The following is an 18,567-nucleotide window of genomic DNA, read 5'->3' on the forward strand; positions in this document are numbered from 1 at the left end:
TGTTGTTGTTGTTGTTGTTGTTATTGCTATTATTGTTGTTGTTGTTTTTATTCCATCACTGGAAGAAAAATGTATCGGTGACTCAGAACAGAATGCTGGAGCAAGAGCCTAAATATGACTACTTTAGTCCCAAGATGATGGTGGTGGTGGTGGTGGTGATGTTGATTATCATTATTCTTACTATTATTGATTGTTTGATGATGGTGGTGGTGGTGGTGATGATTAATATTATTATTACCATTAGTTTGTTTATTTTGTAGTTTTTCCCAGGGACAGAAAGTTCATTCCACCCTAAAAAAAAATCTGTTTCCTAGCTGATTTAAATGAAGGAATTGGATTCGGAAGATGCTTACCAAGGCGAGTCAGAGCACATCTGGAGGTGTTGGTTTTAGCACTTCACGAAAAGATAGTCAGCCTCTTTTGGACAAAGCTATTGGGTTGGATTTATTTCCATGAGGCCAACTACATGGTTTGAAGTCTTTTCCTGCCTACAGTAACCTCCCACCAGCCCCTGGTTGGCATCAGTCCCTTGCTTGGATCTGTCTGGCTTCCTCCCTCCCATCATTTCTTCCTTCCTATCTATCTATCTATCTATCTATCTATCTATCTATCTATCTATCTATCTATCTATCTATCCAATCTATCTATCCACCCATCCATCCACCCATCCATCCATCCATCCATCCATCCATCCATCCATCTATCTATCTATCTATCTATCTATCTATCTATCTATCTATCTATCTATCTATCTATCTATCTATCCAATCTATCTATCCACCCATCCATCCACCCATCCATCCATCCATCCATCCATCCATCCATCCATCCATCCATCCATCTATCTATCTATCTATCTATCTATCTATCTATCTATCTATCTATCTATGTCTCTTTAGGTTGTTCTGTCTTTTCCATCTGTCTATCTGTCTGTCTTTCTGTCTCTCTCTTTGTCTTATGTTTTTCTTTCTTTCTCTTCCCCCTCCCTCCTTCCCTTCCACCCTCCCTCATTCTCACCCTCCCTCCTGTCCTTCCTTCAGTCCTTTTGTGCAAAGTTGTAGGTGAATGAATGTCAAGATATTAGTGGGAGTCAGCAGCAACCTGGAGAGCCAGGCGCCACTACCCACTGTTTTTTGAGTAGGGTGTCTTGTTCAGGCTATAGTAGCTAACTAGCCTTAGAGACCCTCGGAATTCTCTATTGTCTCCAAGTAAGAGTGTTGGATTGCTGATGTGTGTTATACTCTGTTTGGCCCTTTGCTCGGTGATTCTTAAGGCTTGAGTAAGCTTACAGTTTTAAGTCTTCATCTGATTTAATTTAGGTCAACAACAGCTTCTTTCTCCTTCAGCAGAGGGTAACTAAGTAAATCATGCTACCAGGAAATGAACTATGGAGGCCAAGCCGGAAAAGCCTCAGCTAGCCCCACACTTTCCTCTTTTCTTCCACTCCCCTTTAGAAAATAGATGATCTTCTCACCCAACCTCTGGACTCTGAATTTTTCCCTAAGACAAAGTTTAGAAAGAAATGGGAGGCAGCTCTGACCATTCAGCAATGACCTGGGCCAAGAGCCCAGGGCCAAGCTCCAAGGTAGGGATGGCTTTGCTTCCCTTTCCAAATCACCTAAGTCACTGGCTGCCAATTCTACAAGACAGGAGGACAGGCTGACAGAAGGTATTAAAAGGAGAAAGTAAAATAGTTCCTTTGTTCTGAGTAGAAATTGCCCAGAGGAAATTCCTGTTCTCAGAGGTGATTAAACAGGTTTTATTAGAGGCCATTATGGGGATGCAGTTACTAATGCTGTTTGGTTGTGATAAAACGGTTCGTTCTCTCATTTTTCTTATAATTTAACTTCCAAGTAGTAAGAGCGAGATTTATTAACAATTTGATAACTCTAGTTTAGGTGTCAGAGCCTTTAATGGATAATTTACAACCTGTTCTCTTATAAGACAAAGCTCCAAGGTTTCCACCAAATGCCTCTTAAAATACAGGGGCTCAAATTGCATTTGCAGATGAACCAGTATGTATGGCTATGTGTCTTAGTGGTTATAAACACAATCTGAAACATTTCTCTTGGATCTCCACTTCAACTTACAAGTTGTTTGATGTTAAGAGTACAGGATGCTCTTAGAGAAAACCCAAGTTTGGTTCTTAGCAGCCCTGTCAGGTGTCTCGAAACTATAAATCCAACTCCAGGAGATCTGGTGCCCTCTTCTGGCCTCTATAAGAACCTTCACACATGCATACAAATTCCACCCACCACACACGTATACACACAATTTAAAATTCACATGAATTTTTCAAATTTATATTAATTTTAGCAAAGCATACAAAATTATGAGATGACCTAGCCCATCAATGTTTAAAGAAGTAGACGTAATTAAATGGCATGTTGGATTTTTACACTTTTCTTCTATTCACAACTGAAATAGAAATGCCTTTCTACTCTCAATGCCTCAAATCAAGTCTCATGACTTGGTTGAATATCAGGGGCTCAGTCAAAAGGCAGATATCCCTGGTAATTATGAAATACTTTTCCTTGACTGTTGGTACCACAACTAATTCGAATGTGATTTCAGATACTGTTTCTAGAGAAATATGGTGATCAAAAGTCAATGCCAAGGACACTTGGAAATAAGAAGACAATGTGATATGTGAGTCTCAAGATCTGGTGACTCTTGGGTGTCCAGCCCTGTAGTCTGCGTTGCCAGACAAACTCAGGTACTGTGTCTTGACTCTGGCATGAGGGTTGCCTCAATATGTAGGCTAGAGTTCAACGTGACTGGGACCAAAAATAATACTCCTACTATCTACATTTCCCTTACCTGCTTTCACTTCAAAAGCTTACTGTTCAGTGTCTTTATCTCTCCTTTTCCAACCCCATAACTGCCCTTACCAGAGCAAATTGTTACAGTGTTGTCACTACCCCACATTTTCCATCCTGACTGATTTGCTGCACCAGTGCTACACCATAATTTTTGTAGCATTAGTTGAGGATAGACCTCTCCTGTTAGCCACTCTCCTTGAGTTTTGCATTTCAGAAATTATTACCTTCCTGGATTTAATTGATTCTCATTCCATTTTCCATAAAGTCAATATGTTTTGTGGTTTAAAAAAAAAGAATCTGACAAATGCCTTGAATCTCGCAGACTGAGAACTTCTACATAAATGTCAGCTGTGGTTTCTATAAAAGCAAGAAGGTACTTTGGGGGAACCTGTGTTTTATGTGTCAATTGATGAATGACTTGAATGGTTAAAAATATCTGGCTAGGAGCCCTGCTTCTCCTAGGCACAAAAGATGTAGGTTAATGGGGAAGTTAAACATATTTCACATCCTAGGGCTCTAATAATACTGGGGAAAGTTAAGTAAGCTGGTGAAAACAGAGAGAAAAAGAGAGAGAGAGAGAGAGAGAGAGAGAGAGAGAGAGAGAGAGAGAGAGAATGGCACACCCAGGCAAAGACTAACAATATACACTCTGAACAACTCAGAAGGAAATCAAGGCATAATGGCCAGCTGCTGCCACCACACAGGATGTCAGAACTGTCTTCATAGCTCCCCTTGTTAAAATAGGGGTCACATTTTGCAAAATCATGAAGCAGAAGGAAGATGTCCAGAGAAGCAGTGTTAGCAAGTATAGGCACTGTTAGGGACTATGGGCAACAGGAGCCAAAACACAACGTAATGAAAGCAAGAATTATCTAAGAAGAAAATATCGATGTGATAAGATTATAGTAAAGATAGAGATTTGGGGGATTTTGAAGTTATTTTCTCTAATGACCATATATGTGTGTGTGTGTGTGTGTGTGTGTGTGTACATGTATTCATATATGCACACATACATGTATATGAGCACATGCATGCACACATGAGCATATGAATGTGTTCGGGTACCCACAGAGGCCAGAAACATATTAGACTCCCAAGACCTGAAGCTATAGGCTGGTGTGGGGCAGCCATTTGATGTGGTTTCCAAAAACAACTCTCTCTGAAAATGTAGAAAATATTCTTAACTGCTAAGCCATCTCTCCAACCCCTAAAAAATTAAATTACAATGCTGGCAACAGTCTCAGGTCGGGGACACATCATCGCTGTCACCTTGGAGTCACTACTTTATTGTACAAAATGTGCCACGTGGGACTGGTGGCATAAGTGGTAGTATACCACGTGGTATACCAATACTTGGCATTTTAATGGCGGTGAGAGTGTTGATAAGAAGATGTCTCTGTCGGGTAACTCCTGGGCAGGGTCAAACTGAAAGGTGAAGTTTTGTAACCCAAGCATCCTGGTATCAAGGTCACATGCTCACCCATCTTCTCTAGCGCCTTTCCCTTTGGTCTGGCTCAGGCTGCTCCTAACCTAACATCCATTCTCCCTTTCCATCCGTTGCCCCGACAACTCCCCACTGGTTTTATGCTTCTACCATCTAGAACAGAACATCTTATACTCCAATCCACCCTCTGGAAACTGAGGGTAGCTTCAAATAACTGCCCCCAGATCTCATGGTGTTAAAACTTAGCTGAGGGCTCAGAATAATCTGTAAACATTTCCCTTCATCTTCTCTCCCAATCTCTTGTCTCCCTTACTGATTCTCCCTCAGATGTCTGTTCTTTAGAGCTCCCTGGGTAGGCATTGTTAAAACCTCATCCTCTACACCATCCAAAGTGAATAAGAAAAACAAAAATCAAATTTACAAAACAATGCACACTTAGCTGTAGTGACAGGAAGGAGCCCAGGAGTTGTGTGGGATGTCAGAGGAGAAGCAGGCAGCTCCAACAGACTTCAAGGAGTATTTGAAGATATGAGAAGGCCCATTGTCTTACTGGTGGCTATGGTGAGAGTGAATGTGGACATTATCTTTGCAAGTATTTGGACATATTACATATATATTATTATACTCATTGAAATTTTTCAAATTGTGTACTTCAAATAGGTTGGGTTTATTTCATGTCAATTAAACCTTGATAAATCTGTTGAATGTTTGAAATCTTGTTTTCTGCTTAATTCTTAACCTATTATCATCTAGTTTCTAGTCCCTGCCATTCAGAGAGACAACTTCAATAAGGTCCTCATCAATAATTGAATCGCCAAAGACACAAAAGCCAATGTTCTTAACTGCTTTCCTACCAGATTTCTCAGTGTGCCTGGTGTCCCTACCAACCCTCACCCTTCAGTATCTTTCCTTGGTGACCTCCTTGACCCTATAGCTTTCCAGTTCTCACCATACTGTGGAATCTCTCTGCTCTCCTCGGACTGTATCTTCGCTTCTGTTTCTGAACCAGGATATTTCCCAGGATTCTGCTGACAGAATACCTCGGTTGAAACTGAATTACCTACTATTCCATATGGCATCCATGGACTAGAAGAATATTTTGGAAAAAAACAAACAAACAAACAAAAAACCCCCAAACCCAAAACAAACAAAAACAAAAACAAAAACAAAAAACAAACAAAAAACACCAAAACAAAAACAAAACAAAACAAACAACAACAAAAAAGAATATTTCAGAAAATTCTTGACTTTCCTGAGCTTGGCAGAACCCAATCTGTAATTCAAGAGTTTTGTTTCTAAACACTTGGTTCATTATTCCATAATTTATGCCTGGTAGCACACTCCTGGAAGTGTAGCACGTGGTTGTCACTATGTAGACTAGGCAAGCTAGGACAGGATCCTCTGTCCTCCAACTTCCACACCCCAAATGCTCAAATTATAGATATGTACCACCACCAGCTTTGTGCACATTTTTTCAGCCAGTGCCTAATTATTTGCTCATCACAGTTTACTGTCAACCTGGTACCATCTTCCCCATCACCAGACATTGGCCCCGGTAGATGGCAAGCAGGGGAATGTCAGATGTGGGGAAGCATATCCTTAGCTCAATTGTCTATCACAAACTGCTGTGACTTTGTCTCATTACCTCCTACAACACAAGAATAATTGGTGTCAATCCCCCCATCATGTCTTGCTCTTATGGCTAAAACCACCCCTAGCAGCCAGCCAATCTTTTTCTGTTCCTACTTTATACAATGGCTGCTTATTTTCCTCCTAGGGTGAACCCCTGAGCTCCCCCTCTGTGACCCTCTATGAACTACAAAAGAACTGCAAAGCCTGCTCCTGGCAATCAGAACACAGCAAGTTCAGAAACTCCGAGTTATCCACCTTGTTAGCTACAATCTGTATTGACTTTCTGTTGCAAACGCTCTGATCTAGAAGTGAAGAGGAGGCTTTAGCTTGCTGCATCCAGCCCTTTGCACTGCAATGTTCTCCTCCCATGATCCTTCCTGCCTCTCATGTCTTCTTTCCATCTTCCTCAGTGCCGTCTTATGTCTAATAAGATTAGAAGTCAGAGTCGACATACCCTAGAAGCTCTCCTTTATGGTTCATCACTTCAAACAGCTCCCTTATACCCATTGGTCCTGAAGCCATTCTCAGTACTCCTTAAACATCCCCGTTTTGTCTGACTCACTCTCCTAAAGATTAATCTGTATGACAACCATTTTATGTTTCCTTCTGTTCTTGGCAATCAGTGTTTCTAGAGGTTCTGCAATAATAATTTTACACCATTTCTTCCACAAACATTCCTTTGGGTCAAGTATCTTGTAGTTACTTGAATGATTTAACCACTTGTGAGTGGGGAGATAGAGTATTTGACATCCAGTGTGCAATTACTGATGTTAAAGTTCTTGATCCCTGAGCCATAGCCAATCCCTTTCTCCTTCCCTACAGCCACCCCTTCCTCATTCCTAAGCAGAAGCTCTGGATTGATCTGTTTATCAGTGTGTCTAAGGATAAAGTCTGACACAGCCTGATACATCCACCAAATATTTGTCTAGTGAGAGAATGTGTTCTGACACCTCCTCCAATTTCATTCCACCATACCATTTACAGGCCATTGAAGGAAAATAGGAACAAAGATGACTTTTCAGTGGGAGCAATTCTGAAAATTCATCTGCTCCAATTTGGTCAGTTTCACACCAAGAAATCAATGCATCGAGTTAATTTTATTCTCCATTGACTCTAGTCACTCCTCATCCTGAAATGTGGGAGGAAAATATGCCACTGTAGGACATGAAGAAGAAATCTCCTGAGGAAGAAATATGTTCTGACCACTGGAAGGAGAGTGGACCAGAAAGGGTTTAGAGTACATTGGACAAGGAAAAGAAAATCCTGCTCTGTTCAAAATTTTAGAATGGGTTCAGAAAGTAAAGGGGTAGGGTGGGAAGAAAATGAAAGGGAGAGGGGAGGGAGAACGGAATGAAAAGGAAGGAGAGGGGGAGGGGGAAAGGGAGAAGGAGAGAGGGGGGAGGGAAGAGGGGGAGGGAGAGGGGGAGGGAAAGGGGGAGAGAGAGGAATGTAGACAAGGACTCAGTCCGATGTCTTTAGGGATAAGTTTCTCTTTCACAAACCTTACAGGAAGTGAGAGAGAACTCAGTTGCTGTGTAAGAACGGTGTGGGTGACTTTTCAGGCCAACAGTGCATACGAATCCTGAAGCAGTGTGCGTAACTAAGCGCAGGGAGTTCAGATAAGGGATTGATTTCATGTGCCTGTGTACTCTGCTTTATCTTCAGCTTGAAGGAAGTATAATTTTGGCAAGCATTAAAAGAAGACAAAATATATGTGGCCATCCAGGCTTACTGAAAGGACATTTGTTACAAAGCAGGCCCATTGCTTTGCAGAAGGCACAAATACGGGGGGAAATCAAGCTAATATTGTTTGGAAAGTGAGGTTGCTAGTGTCACTGGAATCTGTAAGGTATTTAAATACATTTGTCATCTTTGTACGTCGATTTCCATTCTAATTTCTTCATCACAATTTACTGAGGCGAGCAGAGATCGATGTTGGTGTTTGCCTCCATCTTGCCCTCACATCCTCCCCAGGCACACGGTCGCGCACGCATACACACCAGGACCAGGTATGATGTCACACAGCTGTAACTGTCCAGAGGTTGAAGAAGTGGATCTCAGTTTCAGCAAACAGCCTGCAATCCATAGCAAAACACTGTCTCAAAAAACAGTCCTATTAATTGCAAGAGTAAGATAGAGGCATGTACGTTCCATCACAAATCCTAGAAGCCTATAGTCACCCCAGTGGCAGGTTGGTCTCCTTTTCTGCTTCAACGTAATTAAACTGCAGTTTCTGTCATGTTCTCCTCTTGTTCTACAGGGGCTGTTAAAGTCCCTGCTATGATATCTGTGCAGGCAGGAAAAAATAAACATAAAAACAGAACAATAGAAAAGGGAATTAGTGAGAGGAAAGTAAAGGGTTGCCTCTTTGCCTTGAATGGTCTTCTTGGATTATGTGTACATTAGTGGTGCTCTCAGACCCTAATGACTGACCTGTTGTCAAAGAAGGGTGATTTTTGATTGTTCAGAATGGAAATGGTTTTGTATGCCATAAAGACAAAGAATGTATATTGAATAAAATGCAAGCAACTGGGTCGGGGTAGTGGGTCTGTAGGTCAAAAATGCCTGCTACACAAGAATAAAGGCTGGAGCCCAATCCCCAGAATCCATACAGAAAGGTCAGTTGCCCATACAATGGCCTGAGATCTTTCTGGAAAAACTGAGACAGGGATATTCCTGGGACTTCTGATAAGTCAGCCTACTGGCACATATTTTTGCATGTGTGCCTGTACATGTATGTGCATACATGAACATGAACTACACACACACACACACACACACACACACACACACACACACGAACTAAACTCCTTCTATGCTTTTTCTTTGCCATTGGGATTAACGTATCTTGAAGTGCTGTGTGCCTATACATAGGACACAGTCTCAACCATGGTAATTTTATTTATTATTTTTGTAGTTAATGCACATACATCCTTGCCCCATCAGCCTATTTATAAAATAGATTAATCTGTATGCTGAGCATGACCACATCATACAGAACTATGCAGTTTCACAGAAGTCTGACCTAAGACTCTAGGGTGAGCAGGTTCCACTAACTGGTTTTTTTTGCCCTTGAGAAGTGTATGAGCTTTGCAAGGTCCAACTAAATATTACTCACACATAAAATGCATATACATATGTGTGTATACATGTATATGTATATGTATAATATCGTTCTAGAAGCATACATATAGTGGTAGATAGCAAGCTAGGGTTATGGCAGAAAAAATCTGATTTGCATAAAGCAGAAGGCAGCCATGACCACAGTAACCAACAAGTATTGTCATAGCTGCTTTCAGTCTCCCTATAGAAATATAACCCTCAATTTAAACTGCTGTTGAACTTGTTGACTATATAATTTTAATCACAACTCTAGGGTCTGAAGAGATGTACCAGATGTGAAGAACAGGGGCTGTTCTTGCAGAAGATCTACTCTTAGCACCTACATGGTTGCTCACAACTGTCTATAACTCTAGCTCTGTGAGATCTGAAACCTTCCTCTGGCCTCTCAAATATCAGGTGTATACATGGTACACAAACATGCCTTCAGGTTAAACACCTATAAAAACAAATTAAAATAAATAGTAACTATAACAATATTAGTAACTGTTATTACCTGTATCATGGCCTACTATTGACAAATAAAAAATACAGATATCTTAAAAAGTGACCCTGGCTTGGTGGCACCACATACCTGTGGTATCAGCACTTGAGAGGTGGAAGCAGGATTATCAGGAGGTCACCTTTGTCTATGAAGCAAGTTTGAAGCCAGGGTGAAATGCAGGAAAGCCTGTCTGAGAGGAAGAGGGAGAGGGGAAGGGAGGGGAGGCAGAGGCAGAGGCAGAGGCAGAGGCAGAGGCAGAGGCAGAGGCAGAGGCAGAGGCAGAGGCAGAGGCAGAGGCAGAGGCAGAGGCAGAGGCAGAGGCAGAGGCAGAGGCAGAGGCAGAGGCAGAGGCAGAGGCAGAGGCAGAGGCAGAGGCAGAGGCAGAGAGGGGCGGAAAGCACCAGCAAGTTAAATTAAATTAAAATAGATGTGGACTGCCTTTAATGTAACCTTGATTCAGAGACCAAACTCTCAGACAAGAGAAATTCACACCTAGGCAGTCTTGGCAGGATGAACACCTTTCCTCTGGGGACACTTTCACTTTACAGGTGAAAATGTCATCTTAGCATGAGCCATATGATGCAAAACAGTAAGGGCATTAGCTGATATATTCAATGACATGTAATTAACTCTTAATGATAACCACTAGTAATTAAACAGGGAAGCAAGAGAAATATAACTAGCGTATGGTTGTTTAATTAGTTATAGGGTATGTTAACAAGGACATACACACACTCCCTCTCCTCTGTGTGTGTGTGTGTGTGTGTGTGTGTGTGTGCACGCGCGCGCGCCACATGTACATGGTTGCTTGCAGAAGCCTGAAGCTGGAGTTCTATTGGTTGCTAGCCACCCAACAGAAGTGCTTGGAACTGAACACAGGTCCTCTAGAAACATGTTGAACACTCTTAACAGCTGTCTCCTGTCCCTCATGCCTTTTACCAGGGGTTCTGGGGGTCTAAACTCAGGTTCTTTTGTAAGAACATCTGGAATTCTAACAAACAAGCCATCTCCCCAGATCCCAATGTCTACATTACCCACTCCCTACTTTGGCTACTGCTGTGTCTGCTTCATATGCCTGCCTCACTGCACGTTCTGCTCTTCTGGTATAGCAAATGAGAGATTCTTGAGTTCAAATTATACCACAAATAATACAGGGTAAACAACATATGTGCTTTTCAAATGTTATTACGATAAAAACTGGTTTATAACAAGGATAAAGAGAGGCTTAACACTTATTTGCTTCCCTAAGAATGGCTGTCCCGGCTGCTGGAATGGATTTATTTCTAAGAACAAAGACCTAGTGTACGAGTTTTAAGATGGTGGAAAACTAAGTAGGAAACCACTTAACTGCTATCTCCTCATTGTCTTCATGTCTGACACATTCAACAAAACAGCCACGGTTTCTGAGGTCTGATTTTTCTCCCTGACAAGATGAATTACTGATGTCAGAGATTAAAATAAAATATTTGCTGTGACACATGTGCAGGACAGAAAAAAGGGAGGAAGGAAGGAAAGGAGAAACCAAGCAAGCAAGAAAGAAAGGACGGAAGAAAGAATGGTAAATTTTTTTCAAAGTTGAATCATTCGAGACCTCTGAATCTTCTAAGGCAAGGGGCACTATTCATTTATTTATTTATTTATTTATTTATTTATTTATTTATTTATTTATTTATTTATACCTATAGTATCCCTGGATCCCCCCCCCAAGACAGTACCTGTTCTTTAGAAAGATCCAAGGATTACTTTAAAATTAATGGATATAGGGGCTAGGGTGAAGGCTCAGCCCATAAAGTGTCTGCTATGAGTACATGAGGACCTGAGATTAGATACTCAATACCGATATAAAACGACATTTGTGGTAGCATATGCCCTTATTCCTGATGATACTGGAAGATGGAGACAGCAATCCCAAGGATCTGCATGGCAAGCCAATGTCACCAAATAAATGAGTTTCAGGGTGAGTAAGAGACTTGCCTCAGAAAGTAAGATGGAGGGAAAAATAGCATAGGACTCCTGATATTGTCCTCTGGCCAGACACAGACACACACACACATGCACATGCACATGCATACACCATGAGCAAAAATTTTAGAAAGAAAAGAAAATAAGGGAATAAGAAAAACTTTGTAGAAAATAAATATATTACCATTGTTCTGGTTTTGCTTCTCATAGTAAAACTTGTTGGGTTATCTCACTTAGGGGAAAAAAAGAGCATTCTATTGAAGACAGGTATTTAAAGTTACCAGTTAGAGGCTGGAAGAATGGCTCTGTGGTTAAGAGCACTGGCTACTTTTACAGAGGACCTGGGTTTGATTACTGTCACCTACATGATGGTCCACAGCCATCCATAACTCTAATTCAGCACAGCACTGTCTTCTCTTTGGTAAGCACTCACAGCAAAGTACACTGCATATGAGCATCAACTCAGTAGGTAGGACTTAATGAGAAACACATTAACTCTAGACCACTGTGAGAACCAATGCCTTGAAATATTCAAGGTGGCATGGTAGGACTTCCACACAGCCATTTATTCATAATTCAACATGTTTATACTGAGACTAGGCTCCATAAAAGATAAACTGGTAAGGCCATTCATCCTCATTCATATTCTCTCTCTCTCTCTCTCTCTCTCTCTCTCTCTCTCTCTCTCTCTCCTCTCTCTCTCTCTCTCTCTCCTCTCTCTCTCCCTCCCTCCCTCCATCCCCCTCCCTCCCTCTCTCTCTCTCTCCCTCCCTCTATCTCCCTCTCTCTCTCTCTCTCTCTCTCTCTCTCTCTCTCTCTCTCTCTCTCTCTCCCTGCCTCCCTCCTTCCTTCTCCTTCCTCTCAGGTCTCAAATAGCCCAGACTGTCATTACTTATTTTGTAGCCAAGGATAACCTTGAATTTCTGTTCCTCCTGCCTTACTTCCTAAGTGCACCACAGTACCTAATTTGTGGAGTACTGGGAACCGAACCCAGGACTTTGTCCATTCTAGGAAATTTCTCTACCAAATAAGCTACATCCCCAGCCCATGGCATCTCCATCTGCCCTTTCAATGGTCATTTATGTTTAATGTGATTAATAATGCAGCTGGGTTTTAAGTTAACATCTAATTACTGTTTCCTGTTTGCCCCATTTAATTCTTTGGAGGCTGATTAAACTCAAGACCTCACACATACTAGGCAACTTTTCTAGCTTTGACTTTTTTTAACCACCACCATCCGCCCAATATTAAGACAAGGTCACACTAAGTTACCCAGCTAGGTCTAGAACTCACTCTGTAGCTCATGTTGATCTTGAATCCTCGATAATTCTACCGGGGCTTGCAGAACAGCTGGGATTACTGGCCTGTGCTCCCGGGCCTGGTGTCATTTCTTCTCTGTGCATGGATTCCCTCATTCTTGCCTTCTTTGGTCAAGCATTGTTTAGAGCTCTATCATCCTTTCTCTCTTGAATTTTATTGTACCTTTCATATACTTTCCTGCTGGCAATGCAAACAAAAACAACAAACCAGAGCACCAGAGCTAAGTTCTGCAAGTCTGAAAATATCTCAAATGCCAGGGTCTTCTCTTCACACTTTTCTACCGTGTGACCCTGTTGCTCTATATTCGACTCCTATGCCAGGAACTCCACACATCTTTCTTGACACATGTGCATGACTGTGTGTATGTTTGTAGTGCATAGGTATATGAGTGCCTCTGTGTGTGTGTGTGTGTGTGTGTGTGTGTGTGTGTGTGTGTGTGTAGGCCTGGGGTTCCATCTCAGACGTCTCCCTCTATGACTCTACATATCTTTTGCTGAGTCATTAAGTTCACCTATTCAGCTAGAGGGCTGACCAGGAAGCTCTCAGGGTCTGCTTTTCCCCTGCCAACACTGAGATCATGGGTGTAAATCGCTTTTAAATGGACATGCTCTCCACTAGGGACTGAACTTCACACTTTGGCTACAAGCACTTTACCGAGCCCCAAGAAATCCTTTTGACTATTCCATTTAGTTCCTTGGGAACCACGCTCTACGGTTTTTCACACTTTCATGGCTCTAACTCAATGATGTTCAATGACTTTGAGAAATGTCCTTCACTAGATTGTATTGGTAACTGTCGCCTGACACCAAATTTCAGATTTCCTCCAATGGGTATTGGATTCTAGTTTGATAGTTTTGGTATGTCTGTTTGATTCAGGACTTAAATACATCAGCCATTTTCTGCTAGGACTTTTCTGTTAAAGTCCTTGTCCATTCATCTTCTTTTAAATATGATGTTTCTTTTACTTCTGGCCGATTTAGAAATCATTCTCAACTTTGGTTTTGAGCAATTGCGTTCTCAAGGACCCAGCAGTGACTTTCTTCCATTAAGGTCCACTGACCTTGATTTTTTTTTTGTTGGTATCTTCCATCAGATATGCCAAGTTCCTGGCTATTACTTCGTAAATATTACATCTGGTCCTCTCAATCTGAACACTCTATGCTCTCTGGATATTGTGGGTTGAAATTCATTTGAAACTTTTAGACTTATCTGCCACTGTACCAAAGTATCAGCTCAATAAAATTTCATCTTTCTCTTTTCACTGTGGCTAAAGTACCCCCCAGGATCATGGGCATTCCAGATAAGTGTTCTTCCTCCACTGACCTACATTCCCACGCCCTCATTCTTCCCTTACTATGTTCTAATACATCATGGAACACTTTCACTTTCAGGACTGTCGAGGTAACTATTAAATTTCTTTAAATGTACTTGTTTTACTGGTTCTGGAAATGTAAAGCATCCTTTTCCCATCACTTTTTACGAAATTCATGTCATCAATGATCTTTCCTGCATCTTCACATCGGGTAAATTTTTTTGCTAAGATTTATTTTCATGTACGTGTATGTTTGTGTGTGTGTGTGTGTGTGTGTGTGTGTGTGTGTGTGTGTGTGTGTGTGTGTACAGGTGTGTGGGTGCCTATGAAGACCAGAAGAAGGCATCAGATCCCCTGGAACTGGAGTGAGTAGAACAATGTAGGTGAGTAGAGTGAGTTGAACAATGTAGGTGATGTACAAAACCAATGTTGAGGCCTCTGGAAGGGAAGAAATTGCTCCTAACCACTGAGCCATCTCTCCAGCCCTAAGTCTGGTGCAGCCGTTGTACAGATTCTAGCTTGGAGCTTCTTTTTCTAATGAAGTTTCAGAACGGTGTTCTTGCCAGTGCAATTATCGATGGCCACAGTAACCTTCCAAAGATTCCCTAGTCCAGATATCTTTATACATATCTATTTCACATGTGTTCTTTTTAACCAACATCCACACATCTAAGGAGTTGCATTTACAAAGGAATTTGCAGGCAAATGTCTAAGGTGTTTGCCAATCTTTCCATTCTGCATGAACCCACATTCAAATCTTTCCTGGAAATGCATATTCTAATGAAACTCCACACAAATTTCAGTCTCTCAGCCCCCTACAATCCATCCAACCCCCAGAAACACACACCTTGGTGAAGGTCAAGAGGGCACAGCCCCCTCTAGATCTCAGCCTTCTTGCCAACTACCAGCTTTCTTGTCATGTGTTTCTGAGCAGAGAACCTACCTGATCCTGATAGACTTTCACTTCTCAGTTTTTCTTCTATTTAAAGAAACTATGTTTCATCAAGGAAAAAAAATTGAATACGTTCATTCAATGTAACCCCATTACTCTAAATTTCAATCTTTCGTTGCCTGTGCTTTATTTATTATTTATGTATTGTGTATTATTTTATATTGTTTTCACAGAGTTTGTAGCTATTTTTATAATAGAAAGGTAAGTATATGATTAGCTACTTTTATTATTTATAACCAGAGGATTCCCCTTAGTAACAGAATGAATCTTATAAGTTTACTATATGAGTGTTTTTAAACAATAATTATCTATGATGTGTTCAATTTATACAGAATATCAAAATGTATTCCATCCCCATTTTATCTGCCTTGTTTCAGATCAGTATCTAAGGGTAGATATTCATGGGTGCCTTGTTTTTGACCTGTTACAAATTAGCATTGACCTCAGTCCAGCTCATTTTCAAATCCAATAAATATGCTTTACACATTCCTCTGAAACGCCATTGAACAGTGGGTTTTCTGAACAAAAAGTCACCAAACTCAGAAACAAATTTCTTACTTGAATCGAATATAATTTGCTTAACAAGAAACTCGGGGCAATTCCATCTATACTGTTAGTCTGTAGTTCGTTCAACACAAACATTAAAATTTCATTTATCATGTTTATAGAGACAATGGGAAGATTGCTTAGAATTAGGATAAAACACACGCCATTTATGCATGTGTCTAAGCAAAGAAGATTGTTTTACATACACACACACACACACACACACACACACACATACACACCACTCCACACCACGCACACCACAGAGGGCACAAAGAGAAATGAAATTAGTCTGGTACAATATCTTTTTGCTAAGGTGTAAATATTTCCTTTCCTCTTCTGACTATTCACAGCTGATTTATTTCGTGGCTTCTTTAGGGAACTACTGAAGCTTATCCTCAAACAAGAAGACACACAGATGCTTTTTGAAAAGCGTGATTGGCAGAGCCCTGTCTATGGATTCACCAAATGCTGTTCAAGGCACTTGTGCTCATATCAGTGAAAGGGCTAAATGATCACTCGAACCCATGCTCCTCCTCTCCACTGTATAGTGGACACTTTCCCTACCCATTTCGCTGTTTCTTGCTTTTCATTATGGGATTCAAGGAGCCTAAGGTGGAATACAGACTTCACTACTGGATATAGTATATGCCTCACAGATGTTAGCATCTATTCTCATAACCCACCAATTACTATCCTTTTCATTAATACATTTGACACAGTGGTTGTGAGACCATTGCAGACATTTAAATCCAAAGATGTTCAAGACCCTTACACAAATGTACCATTTGTATATGACATATACGTGTTTTCTTCCATTCTTAAGTCCTCTCCAGATTACTTAGCAATACTAACCACAATGTAAATGCTAAATAAGTAGTTAGTATACTTTATTGTTCAGGGGATAATAATAAGATGAAAACAAGTACATGATCAGAGCAATAAAACTGTCTTTTCCTTTGAGCCTCGTGTATCCTAAGGTGGCCTTCTCCTCGCTGTGTAGACAAGGATGACCTTGAACATGTGATATTCCCAGCTCCATCTCCCCAACGTGATTATGGATATGGGCCACCGTGGTCTCCATAGTATTTGGAATCAGACTTAGAACCTCACACATGCTTACCAGGCACTCTGCCCACTGAAGCTGCATTTCCAGCCCCAGATGTGCTCGAAACAAACGCTTCCGATCTGTAGTCTGAATGTTTGCTTAGAAACTTGGAAGAGCATGTGAAGACAATAATCATCTTAGCATCTGAAAGGTATGGAAACAATATTCTGCTACGGGATTACTGTTTCCCACCTCAGTGCCCAGCATGCAACTCACCTGAGAGCGGCCACATGCCTTTTCATTAGAATTTTTCTTTTGACTTGAATTCCCTCTAAGAGCAATATTTGGTTGTGTCTCCCCTAAGGGCTGTTCTACCCAGAAAAGAGATGTGAAAGGAAGTGTACTAACCACTCTCCATTCCTCGACAAGTTTCCATATCAGATCTCTATCTTTTCTGTTTTCCTTCTTGCTCTAAAAAGAACCAAAAATAATGTTGCTTCTTTAAACGCTGTGAAGTTTTGTTTCCTGTTGTGCACACCTGCCTTCTGTCTCATCTTATTCCTCTGATCACCTGCTTCAGTCTTACCTCTCTCTTTCTCTTCTTCCTTCCTTCCTTCCTTCCTTCCTTCCTTCCTTCCTTCCTTCTTTCCATTCCCCCTTGTCTCCTCTTCCCAAAAACCACTGTTGCATTAGTCCATTCTTATAGAGTCTTCTTTTTTGAAACAGGCTGTCTGTGTAGCTAGACTTGAACTCATAGTCCAGCCTTTCGCAGACTGCCAAAGGATTACACGCATGTGCTTTTATAAGAATATTATATCATCTTTATCTAGGTTTAGGAAAAGCCACGTAACGCTATTGGGGCAGCCTGCTTAGTATCTAGTACTTTGTTATAGCGCTCTACTTTGTCCTTATTTAGTTAGGTGATACTAGTCTATGGTAAGCAATCCCCCTTTCTTCCAGCTTCGCATTCCTCTGCACTTGTATATGCATTTAAAAGCTGGACTAGGCTGACTAGATGGCTTGCCAGAAACCCCACCACGTGGGAAGAGGGGGCGGGGGAGAACAATCAAGACCGGAGTTCAAGGGGGGGGGGGTAGAGGCTAGGGAAGCAAAGAGAAGGAAGGAAAGAAGAAAAGAGGGAGGGACGGGGAAGGAGGGGGATGGGAAGGGACAGGGACAGAAAGAAACACAGAGGGGAGAAAGAGAAAGAGAGAGAGGGGGCGGGAGAGGAGAGAGAGACAGAGAGAAACACAGAGAGAGAGACAGAGAGACAGAGTCACTACGCTTTAATTTTCATGACTAAAAAAAAAGTGTGCGCACATGCGTACATGCACGCAGACGCGTCCTTTTCACCGGTACTTCTCTAATTTCCCCTAAAGTGTAAACTTCTGGAGAGCAAAAGCTGCGGTGTCCTCTGCTACTTCACTCTGCATAAACAAACACTCCTTAAATCTCAAATTGTACACGCACCATACTGTCCTCTCGAGAAAGGTTGTCAACCAGGTCGTTTATTTTCTGGAGCGGAGGTTCACTCGTCCGTAAGTTGAGCCCAAGAAATCGCATTCTTCATACCCTTCTAAGCAATTGAAGGGAACCCATTTCAACCTTCATATGGAACAGGAAACTGATCAACATCAACCCTTGAACCACCAGGCGCAAATAGAGAGAGCACATGAGGCCACGCTGGGTGGGTGGACACTCCTCGCGCGGGTTCTGTGCGCGGCCTCTAGTGATCCCATCCAAAAAGTACCCGGGATCTCCCTGGGCTGCTTTCCCTCTCGCCTCTGCCAGGCAGAGAACGCAGCCAAGCCCGCACGCGGAGAGCAGCGAGGAGCCCGCAGGGCCACTGGGCATGCTCAGAAGCGGAGCAGGTTTAGGGCTCCAGCAGGCAGCTAGTGCGTTACACTGAAAGAAGGAGGGAGGAG

At 41.7% G+C, this 18,567-nt stretch overlaps 1 long non-coding RNA gene across 2 annotated transcripts; it reads right to left on the reverse strand.

The window, feature by feature from the left end:
• Positions 1-6,976: 6,976 nt before the first annotated feature.
• LOC148000231 (uncharacterized) lies at positions 6,977-18,558 on the reverse strand. 2 transcript variants are annotated; one of them, XR_015641313.1, is made up of 3 exons: positions 18,113-18,549; positions 17,051-17,113; positions 6,977-7,973 (listed from the first exon to the last, which is right to left on the reverse strand). It is a non-coding gene; the product is annotated as an uncharacterized LOC148000231 (long non-coding RNA). The 2 variants fall into 2 exon arrangements; XR_015641314.1 differs by lacking the exon at positions 17,051-17,113 and having other exon boundaries at positions 18,113-18,558.
• Positions 18,559-18,567: the final 9 nt, after the last annotated feature.

This window comes from Rattus norvegicus, chromosome 17 (genome assembly GCF_021556685.1).
Source record: "Rattus norvegicus strain SHRSP/BbbUtx chromosome 17, alternate assembly SHRSP_T2T, whole genome shotgun sequence".
NCBI classification, from domain to species: Eukaryota; Metazoa; Chordata; class Mammalia; order Rodentia; family Muridae; genus Rattus; species Rattus norvegicus.